Source organism: Silene latifolia, chromosome 11, assembly GCF_048544455.1.
Source record: "Silene latifolia isolate original U9 population chromosome 11, ASM4854445v1, whole genome shotgun sequence".
Classification (NCBI taxonomy): Eukaryota; Viridiplantae; Streptophyta; class Magnoliopsida; order Caryophyllales; family Caryophyllaceae; genus Silene; species Silene latifolia.
The window spans coordinates 196,991,566-197,002,822 of record NC_133536.1 but is presented as its reverse complement, the minus strand read 5'-3'; the positions used below and the strand labels follow the sequence as shown (position 1 = coordinate 197,002,822).

The window sequence follows — 11,257 nt, the reverse complement described above, 5'->3', positions numbered from 1 at the left end:
TTTCAATTACTACACTAGCTGCGTATGGTGCTACCTGTCGCATAATTTAATGATTCGAGTCTTCCTCCCCTAACCACTTAAGTTCCTGACAATCAAGCAAAGTCAAACCACGAAACATTCTCTATCACGTATCCGTGATACAATTAAAATTCATCTGTGCGGCATGTTATAGTATAAAATAACAACATAAAATATGAACCACTCCCTCATACAGTTATCCTATAGCCTTTCCTGTGCCTTCTGTTACATCAACATTCGGCCGAGTATGAAACGTTACTCGGTCGAGCAAGCGATACTCGGTCGAGTATATTTGTATACTCGGCCGAGTGAGCTCTACTCTGGATCGAAATCGATTATACTCGGTCGAGTTATCATAATCAGAGGGCGTTTTAACGACATTACTTAGAGTATTCACAATCAACCTGCATAAAAATTCTTCGCAGCAAAATCAAGCACAACAAATTCCTACCATAGTCGACATTCAACACATCCCCCCTACGATAATTAAGTAACTAACGACCTTATGGCCAAATACAATCATCCAACGAGAGATATCAAATTCCGAAAGCAACATCCAGAGAAGAAGCAATAAGTCCAACACAACAAAACAAATCCATCACCACTAAATAAGTCTAACATCCAAGAAATCAAACTAACTAATCATGACACATAAGATCAATAACGAGGACCCTCCTCCATGCCATCATCTCCACCTGCGCCCGAGGTACCTGCACCTGAACTCCCTGCTCCTGGAAAACCTGCTGCTGCTGCTGTGTAGTCCCCTCCTAGCTGACTGCCGGAGTTGGCTCCCCACGGTCCCGCGAGATAGCCAAACTCAGTCTCCTCCGGAGGTCTCCAGTGACTCGGGTCCACCCCATAGCTGTGGAACACTCCTGAATCCACTCCCGGTCCTCTCCACCAGACAGGCTGTGCTAACTGAGTCCCGATGCCCTGGGTAAGGGTCATCTCATGTAAGTTGCGGAGCACCAAAGTAGAAGAGATCCGCTCAGCCAGCTCATGAGGCTGCATCCTAGGGTCATGCACCGTAGGGTACGGCGAGTACTGATAAGGATGGTAAGGGTAGGAGTCGGGGGCAGAGTAAGAGGGCTCGTGCACAACGGGTCTACCTTAGATCGCCTAACTCCACGACGCTCCCTAGGTGGGGGAGGTGCTCTTCTTGTCCCTCATGTACGGTGTGGCTCGGGTAAGTCCGGGAGGATCCGTGGGTCGATCAGTGGGGGACGGGGCTCAGGTCTAGGGATGCCACAAGGCTCCCACTCGGCCAAATGATCAACAACAGGGAGATGAGCTGGGTCCGGAAGCACCATCCACATAGTTCCCCTCACTCTCCAAGCATACGACCCATCATCCATCTTCCTCAACCATCGGTTCTGACGCCAGTATTGGGCGTCCATGGTGGGCACAACCTCAACATACTCATTCCCCTCAGGAGGTGGGGCCTCAAAGTCGGTCAGTCGCTGAGCTAGGCGGGTCACTATGGCCCCGCAGGCAATGAATCGGGTCTCAGACTGTGCCATGCGCTCCAGACTAGAGCACACTATACCAGGAGCACTGTAGTAAAACGGTTTCCGGCGGTGGAGGTTAAGGTAAGACATAAGGAGCATGACTTCGTGAGAATTGAGCTTACTCACGTCATCTCTCGAGTAAAGCAGACAGGTCAACATCCTTAGAAACATACGAAGGTAAACGTGCTGGATATCATTAATCAACATGGCACTGACGGTAGGGGCGGGTCTGCCAGTCAAATAAGGAAGGTACTGAGGTGCGCCACTGTTCTTGGCCACGTCACTAAGGTAGTCATCCTCCTCGGCCTCTAAACCTAAATGGTCAGCCAACTCATCCAGGGTAAGCTCATGATCCTCATTCATGAGACGAAAAGAGACGGTCTTTCCCTTCTTATCATACACAAAAGAACTCAAAAACTCTAGGGTCAAGTGGGGGTAGGATTTCTTTCTCAGGTGATACAACCCCTCCATGCCCAAAATCTTGAAAATGTGAACTATGTCCTCCTTAATCCCCAAAGTCTCAAGGATACTAGGGTTGACACAACGGGTGGGGCGAAAAGGACGACGCATAAGAGCCATAAAAGCCTTACGATGATCGAAGTTAGCAAAAATTACCGATGGATGTGCCTCCACCGGCGGTACAACCGGTCCACTGCTACATTGCCCAGCCTCGAGTTGGACATTCGCGCGAGGTCTCTTGTTGGGTAAACCTCTAGTTTTCACCATACTGCAAGAAAATCATTTTTAACAAAGGATTGACACTTGAAAGTTCTTAACACAAAGGACGGACTGTTTTACTTGTATATCGATTTTGGAATAAGCTTTGTAAGATAAACTATCAGAAATCACCATCTATTTTACAATTCACATAGTTCCAAGTTTCCAAATTGCTTCAAATCAGAAAATACTCATCAACAATAAGAAGAATTTCGTTTTTGCTAACCCTAGAATTCAGAAATTGAATTTTTCCCCATGAAATTAATCAACCAAAATATACACAAGTTCTATATGTGGTCGAATTCGAAAATCAATAAGTTTAAGACTAAATTTCGGTCGTTTTGAACAAGAAATCGAAATATAGCATGCTAATACACAGTGTCTTTGAAAACAAATAAGGGATTGAGTTTAAATCTTACCTTAAACTGATTTAGGGCAAATAAGAACAAGTGTGACACCAAGATGTTACCCAAAAGCTTGAGAAAGGAAGAGTATGGAGTTTTAGAGAGAAGGAAAGATGAAGATGGGAGGCGGAAATAAGAAAGAAAGGCACGAAATTAGGGTTTTTGTATAACCCGTAAATAGCCTGCTACAGCAATACTCGGTCGAGTGTTAAGAATACTCGGCCGAGTGTTCACTACTCGGTCGAGTGTTTAGGATACTCGGCCGAGTGAACACTGCTCGGTCGAGTAACTTTATTACTCGATCGAGTTTTGAAGAACAGAAGCGATTATTACTTCCACATTACGGACACTCAGTGTTGGAACTTGGTACTCGGCCGAGTATGGTCTACTCGGTCGGGTTTTCTGAAAACGAATAGGGAGTAGCAACTTTTCATTATTCCTGCAAGATTAAACAATATCGTTCGGAGTCCCGGACATCCGGCTCGTCACTATTAACGCTGATTTCTACCACATTAACACACATCACATAACATCCATCATCGGAACAATCATCATTCCTACCTTTATTCCTCCCTTTACCACAAATTATCTGATTCTATCCTTATAGCATACTCGCAACTAACTACAGTACTCGCAAGGTTACATTCTTATGTCACATCATCTTTAATTCCGCTCGACACCAGAAACACACCAAAACCACATTTGCAACGTAGCAATTCAGTACACAAGACATTCATCGTAAAGCCATATGATTAATTTGTCACTGATCACACATTGCATTAGTTCCATATTCACTTCCACTTTTCCACACATATATCTAACACATACCACTCTAATAATAGATACACACATAATAGATGTACACAACATACACCACCAAGCAATCAACGACCTACACTAGCTACCCTTTTCCCGTGTCTGGCTTAAGTCCGATGGGGCCATGATTTTGAAATGAGGGCGCCTACTCACTCAAAATCTAGCATCGGCTGGGGCTCCCAACGTACATACACCAGGTTCATTTTAATTGACACCCTATGTTCATTAATTTTGTTAGTTCAGGTTCCAAAATCGTCGGCTCTGATACCACTTTGTAACACCCCCGCACACCAGAACGCCTTACCAAGGACCATTCCAGTGTATGACGGTGTCACCATCTCGGTTTCCCGAGGAAGTAGATCAAATTAGACAATACAAGAACAATATTACATTAATAGAATATTTGTCACAATACCATTCTATTCAGGGTCTCTAAATTGAGGTACAATACAATACTTGTGTTTCTACATCTCTAGACCAGAAGTGTGATGACTCGATCCCTCCAATCCCAGCGGCAGTAATCAACAATACCTGCTAAGCCAACTGCTCACCATCCCCGAATGGATCACCGCAGATACCACAAAACAACACGGGGTCAGTACTGACTAACCAAATAAGAAATAAGACAATATAAATAAATAGCTGATCATCCACTGTACCGATCTCACCACCTCACACAAACACCGACTACACACGAAGTGTGTAGCCCTGCCAGATTACCCATCGCAACAGGTAATCCTCGCCGCCAGTGGGTGACCGCAGTCCATTCCCACCTAGTCCAGCTCATCAACGAGCGACAAACAATCCCTGCCCCTTAATGTGCACATCCCCTCCCGTGGCGGGTTCCACGGAGGGCGAACTAGGGTGTGAAGCCACTCCCGCAAGTGACTCCACCACATTCCCGATCACAGCATCACAGCTGTCACATGACAACGCCATCCTTACCACAACCACTATACTCCGATGATCAGCGGATAACCACAAATTACAATACAATCATAAATCTCAAATCAATTAACAGTAGACTGAGTAGGAAACCCTACCTCATCGCAAAGCATGAAAGACTTCCATTTACAGCCACGCACGACTCCAATAAGCACCCTAACAACGATAACCATATCCTATTACACGACTATACTCAAAGAATCATTCAGAAGAATACAAAGCAGAAACTTACCTAACCTTGCGCACCGATGACAACGTAGACAACCACCACCCACGTCATCCTTGCTCCGCGAATCCCGACATTCCCATGGTAGGGGTTAGGCTAATTACTTTAAGGTATGAAACTATGGAGTGATAGAGGAGGGAGATGGTCTAGGGTTAGAGAAAGAGAAACTGTCGAGGAAATGAGAAAATAGAAATGAATCTCGCGAACTTGCATTTATAATAACGCGTCGACAGCAGCCATACTCGGTCGAGTATAGGAATACTCGGCCGAGTAGACTCCACTCGGTCGAGTATTGGTGATACTCGGCCGAGTGGCCTCAGCTAGGTCGAGTAACTAACCTATACATCTCCTATTACAAGTCTGATCCCTCACCCATTCATCCCTAAGGTGTTTGGTCAACAAGATCAGTCAACAACGTTCCTAAAATCCTGGGTGTTACAGATATATAGAGAGACAAAAGTTAGGTTTCATATGGATTTTAGATTAGAAAATAGAAATAGATTGTACTCTGTACATTGTTATTGCATGGGCCAAGTCCAACCTCAACAAATATGTCGGGCTAGGGTTTAGTACCGCTTGAAAAACCGTTTAAAAACTACATTACAAAAGGGCTAAAGCATCATAATAAGACCGAACGGGATAGAATTATAGAACACCGAAATAAATTTTTCATGGATCAAAGATCGACCTACAACTTTCTATTTTGGACCAGATTAAACCTGAAATATTCGGTCGGGAGCCGTACCAAAATTTACGGGTTTAAGTCGGCACCAAACCGAAAATCGAAACCTTAAAAATGCGGATCGAGGATCAGACCTAAAACAAGTCGGTCTGATTCGGTCCAGACCAAATGGGGTGGTTCCGTTCGGTCCATTTTTATGGTGTGGCTCTAAAGTTGCCCACCCCTAATTACAAATTGATATTTCTAACGTGTTCCCAAATGACACATGTTAAAATGTTAATTAGAAAAACCTTTGCAAGAACATCTAATGAGAAATTGAGATATGAACTCATAACTAGCTTTTGCACCCGTGATTCTCATAACTAGCTTTTGCACCCGTTAAAATCACGAGTGCTTTTGAGATTAATTGTTAAATTTACGTATGACTGCATGACTATAACCTCATTAGTATGAAACATGTTGACATTTTTGTTGCTAACACAAACCCAAAAAAATATTATATTTCTTTTTTTTTGTGAAAGGTTAGTAGTTTCCATTAAGCACAAAACAAGCAATTTACACACTACCATATAGGGTACAATTTCATGAAGCTTAAATTAGTCAATCAATAATTAATCGGCTTAATCCAAGCTTCATCAGTACTCTTCTTAGTACCAATTAAACCAAAACATAGAACGGATTTTAAGCATGCTACCAATCTGTTTAAGTAATAACTCCGGTTGTTCTATCAACCCTTCAAGCCTAGCTTTGTTCCTCTGATGCCAAATAGCATAATATAAGGCCTGAATTCAAGCAATGACAACTTTCTTCTTCACTTTTGGCCAAGGTTTAGACTGAATCCACAAGACCACAACAACAAGTTAAGAGCAGGCATTCTGATATTCAGTTTACAATTCAACAAATGTACCAATTTCTGAGTATACTGGCACTAAACAAACAAATGGCTATGTGATTCAGAACCAGTACCACATATGCAACAGTCAAGATCAGGAGTAACTCCAAACTACACCAGCTTGTCTCTAAGCAGCAAGGCTCCCTGAGCAATCAACCAAATAATGAAAATATGCTTAGGGATGCACCAAGAATTCCAAACAACCTTATCCCAAGACACGACAGGTTGAGACTAATCCAACAATAACCACTGGTAGTTGTATACCCTGCAGGATTAGGCATCCACTGACCCAAAAAAAAAAAATTAATATTCACTACTACAAAACCTGTTATGCACATCGGACTTTTTTGTATATGGACATCGGATACACACCCGATGTAGAGTTTGGTCATGTCCATTATGGATTAATGCACATCGGATTTTAAACCGATGTCCATTAAAATTTGCACATTGGATTTTCTATATATCTGATGTCCATATGACATATAGACATCAGCCTTTTTGGAAGTCTGATGTCCATTCCTTGCCATAGGCATCAGATATCTAAATAGTTCGATGTCCATTGTAAAATATAGACATCGGTTTTTTATAAAAATCCGATGTTTATAATTATTAATTTTTATAAAAAAAAAATTATATATTACTATATTATTACCCAATACATTACTACTACAGATGATCACAAATGCAAAAGATGATTCAACAATCAACAAATATGTTTATACAATCAATCAATTATCTGAAATCAATTACAAAAAGATCCAAATATATTAAGACAACTAACCTATCAACAAAAATAGAAACCAAGTTATAACATAACTCGATGTAAAACAAAGGTCCTCGGCCAAATGGCGGCAATTAGTACTACTGATTTTGCATAGTAGATCTTCATTAGCAATAAATCGGCATAGCCCTCCCATAAGCCTTACTGCCTTAATATGTCAAAATTATCAAGGTAATTAGAACTCCCTTCCGCAGCTTCAACAGCTTCAAGTCTACCCATAGAACAGTGAAAAATGATTATGCAACTAGGAAGGTACTTGTGGGATAATGTTAGAACCTTAATACGTGATATAAGAGAGTTGAACCAGGAAAGACATTTCCTCCTATGGCGATTCCTGAAAAGTTTCAGAAGATCAGAAAAATGAAAGTTGGAAGAACAGCCATGTGAGAAGGAGAGAAATTAGCAATAGCGTGTTTAACTGAAGTACCTTCATAGACTCCATCAGTTACTCGAGCTATAGTACTATACAATCATTTTTAGGAGCCATTGAGGTGTAACGAGATAATGTTGTAGGGGAAAATAGTCCTTTTTCTCTAGAGAGAATTGGGGGATCTCTCTCAAGCATCTGAAATGTATCAAAACAATGAGAAATAAAACGGAAAGACTAACCACTCAAAACCGTGATTATGCATGAGCTCACCTCATATAATATCATGGCGAAAGAGAAAACATCAACCTTTTTGTCATATTTCCGATGCTTAAAATACTTCAGGAGCCATATAACGGTCTGCTTTCACAAACAGTAACAAATCCAATAATAATGAGTACAGATGAAAATAAAACCCCATTCAGTTCAATAGTAAGATGACCACTTACAACTTCCTGTTTCACCAGTCATTTTGTAGACATCATGAGCATGCTGAACACGAATAAGCTTGCTAAGTCCAAAGTCACCAACCTTTAAGTGGTCTGCACTTGAGTTAACTAAAAGGACATTCCTCAAATTATTGCCCGCAAAACATGAACAAAGTTGGTGTAAGAGTGTAAGACACATTTACTTTCAAGTTGAAAGCGACTACAAACATGCAGACTAGCTATATGTAGCATAGTAAATTTGAATTGGTGCAAGCAACTCTACCCCCACGTTTTTTATTTCCTTTGATAAAATATTAAAAAACCTATAAAAATAACAACAATGCACTAACCTTGGCTTTATATCGCGGTGGATGATGACATTCGGTTCATTACGAAGATAAGCCATGCCCCTGAGAAGAAAAAAATATAAGCACATGATTGGATTAGGTTTGTTGAGGTTAAAAAATAATCTTAGCATCAGATAGAAGAATAATGATAACCATCAGGTTGAAGAATTAAGGACAAATATTAACAGCAGCAGCAGCAAACACCAAAGTGCCTCGACAGTTTCTGCCTACGGTCGGGAAGGGAGGTGTATTTATGCAACCTTACCCATTTTTGAGCATGATATTTAAAGCAAAATCAATAAGCATAAATCTCACCAAAGTGGACTCCAAGATACCTTGCAATGTCCATCGCAAAATTGATTGCTGTGGCCGGACTAAGAGCTCCCTTTTCTTTCAGGTGTTGATGTAGATCACCCTAACATATCAGTGAGAACACTCAGTAAGAATAAAAACCAACCTTAAAGACAACATTATTTTGTCAGTGGGAGAGAGCACTAAAATTCAGCTGAATACAAAATCGCATACCCCTCGTAAGTACTCAGTAATCAACATCAAAGGCTTCTTCTCAGTAACAGCTCCAAGGAATTGAACAAAGTTAGGGTGACGAAACTTCACCAGCAAGTTGACTTCATGCCTAAAATCCTGACTGAAAAAAGAATTAATTGGGAGAAATTTCAGCATGTATAAAATTCATAGTTAAATCATGAGTAATGCTACTTAGCCATAGAAAGATTATGGGTAACACATATCTAACCCATTATAATTTGAAATTCAAAGAAAACTCAACCAGGCCAATCACAAGTTGTAAGACTAAACTCAACGAAGTCCAACTAAAATCTCCTGCCAACAAACAAACTCCTTGTGAGTTACATTTTCTCAAAATATACATTAGTCAAAATTGAAGTTAGTCACTTTTAGAACCCAGATATACAATATTAATGTATCTAGCATCTTTCAACCCCAATTAATCAATTATATGAACTGCCTAGTTTGTAAAATGACAAATTACTGATAATAGTACACAAAAATCTCCATTAGTTACCCAGGATCAAATTAAAACGATTAAACGAACGCACAAACCATGTACATAGTCATATCCATAGGTAGATTTTGAAGAGCGATAAAGTTTCAAATCCATATACAATAACATTATCCATCGGTAGCTAACTCATAAATTTGCCCAATGATCTCCGTAAAAATAGAACTATAATTCATGACCCCAAATCACCTAATAATTTATCAAAACAAGTATGATTGATTTGGGGGTTAGGGTTTCGAAAATTCACCACCCATATTAATAAAATTCAACAAAAACTTTAATAAATTCTGACAAAGGTAACATGAATCGTAGTTCCTAACCCTAAATTCAATAACCCTAATAGATCCCAATTTTCAAATTAGATGACAGAAGTTTGCACAACTTGAATTATCAACCCTAAATTTCAAATAAAATAACTCTAAATAATACCGTGGGAGGGGCTGGTGGAGGAACTGGAGACGCGTTGGCGTTGGCGTTTTGGCGACTGGAGTGTCGATGTTTTTGGGGGTGGGTTTTGGAATTGGGGGATTGAGGGATTGACGATATGAATTGTGAGGGATTGAGGGGTAGGAGCTGATTTTAATCCAGGCAATTATTTTTGTGCGCCTATAATTTCTAATGTAGAGTACATCGGTTAAATGTTAGATATGATGTACTTGACTATTATATAGACATGGGTTTTAATAATATCCCATGTCCATTAAAATCAGAAATAATGGACATATGTTTTCTAACGCAACTGATGTACATATAATTATAAATACATCAGTTTTTTGCAAACAACTGATGTGTATAATTTGTACATCAGTTTTCTAAATAATCAGATGTCCATTAACTGATGTCCATAACAAGTTTTGTAGTAGTGATTATTAATACTCCCTCTCATCCATTCTTTTCTTCCATATTTCCTAAAACGTATTATTCAGGTTTTCTTCCCCTTTCATTTTTGAGAAAGTTTTTATTAATATTATACTCCTACCTCTCTCCATTTATCAAACCCCACGATACCTTTTATTAATATTTAATTCTAATTATTTCTACCTCTCTCTAATAACCAAACCCCACACATCTCATTTATTAATATTTAATCCTAATTATTCATACCTCTCTCCAACTACCAAACTCCACTCATATCTTTGTCAATATTATACTTATCACCCTTAATCCTCGTGCCCACTTCAAAAGGGAAGAAAAAAGTGGATGGGAGGGAGTAATTTTTTATTTTTATTATTTTTAATAAAACTATTATATTTCACCTGAATTATAATTCATGTAAATTGGTGAGAACCATAACTTTAAATATATATTTTTATAAGATATTAGATTTAATGCTCGTGCGATGCACGAGCCTCTTAGTAGAGTACGTTTGATGTATATACGTGAGTGAGGTTTTGCTCTTTTGGGCTGAATGGAGCTCAAATTAGCTGAATTGAGTTGAATGGAACTGGACTGATTTGAAGTTTAAGCTCTGTTATTTCTGGATTAATTACAGCTCATTTCAGTTCCGCTTTATTCAGTTGAGCTCACCTTTTCACATATTAAGGCTCTGTTCTTTCTGGCTTATTTTCAGCTCAGCTCTATTCAGTTCAGCTCAGTTCAGTTCAGCTTAGCTCTATTCAGTTCAGTTCAGCTCAGCTCTATTCAGTTCAATTCAGCTCAACTCAGCTCCATTCAGTTCAGCTCAACTCACTTCAGTTCAGCTCCACTAAATTCAGCTAATTTCAATTTTGCAAATGTTAAATTTATTAGTTTTTATTAATATTATATTATTATTATTATTTTATTTTTTATTATTCATCATCATCATAATCATCATCATTAATTTATTATTAATTAATCATCCTCATTATTGTTATTATTATGAATATTATAGTTATTAAAATCAATAATATTCATATTAATATAATTAATACTATTAATACTATTACTGTTATTATTATTATTATTATTATTATTATTATTTTTTTTTTTTTTATTATAAGATGCGCGCAGCTATCATTAATTGAAAAACAAAAGTTTACATGAAATTGGTGGGGAGCCGAGAAACAAGCTGGGCTCCCACACCCTTAGCAACAGCAAAGCTA

At 39.1% G+C, this 11,257-nt stretch overlaps 1 pseudogene; it reads right to left on the bottom strand.

Moving 5' to 3' along the window:
• Nucleotides 1-7,446: 7,446 nt before the first annotated feature.
• Nucleotides 7,447-9,169, bottom strand: LOC141614598 (serine/threonine-protein kinase VIK-like; annotated as a pseudogene).
• Between the last annotated feature and the right edge of the window lie 2,088 nt (nucleotides 9,170-11,257).